General features: G+C 41.1%; 1 long non-coding RNA gene across 1 annotated transcript; it reads right to left on the minus strand.

The window, feature by feature from the left end:
* Window positions 1-304, minus strand: LOC103399803 (uncharacterized). The gene is made up of 3 exons (XR_523714.1): window positions 273-304; window positions 110-186; window positions 1-21 (listed from the first exon to the last, which is right to left on the minus strand). It is a non-coding gene; the product is annotated as an uncharacterized LOC103399803 (long non-coding RNA).

Below are 304 nucleotides of genomic sequence, written 5' to 3' on the forward strand. Positions count from 1 at the left end.
GTTGGCTTCTTTCTCAGCCGCCTGACAAATAGACACACCGTGGTAACTTTAGCCAAAGGCCGCAAAATAATAGAGCTACTTTACAGCACAGTTCTTAAAAAAAAAAAACCTTAGCTCGCTGTTCGTTAAGTCTGTTGAGACGAGTCTCTGTCTTCTGCACCGCCAAGTCCCAGTCATCCAGAGAACCTGTGGTTGGGATGTAACAAAAAGAAATAAATGACTGTTGTGAAGAGTCAAAAACTTGTTTTTATATTAAACTTGACATTACTCACCTTCCACTCTCTCAAAAGTGAGCAGGACTTCA

Source organism: Cynoglossus semilaevis, unplaced genomic scaffold (assembly GCF_000523025.1).
Source record: "Cynoglossus semilaevis isolate Cse_v1.0 unplaced genomic scaffold, Cse_v1.0 C18502803, whole genome shotgun sequence".
NCBI lineage: Eukaryota > Metazoa > Chordata > Actinopteri > Pleuronectiformes > Cynoglossidae > Cynoglossus > Cynoglossus semilaevis.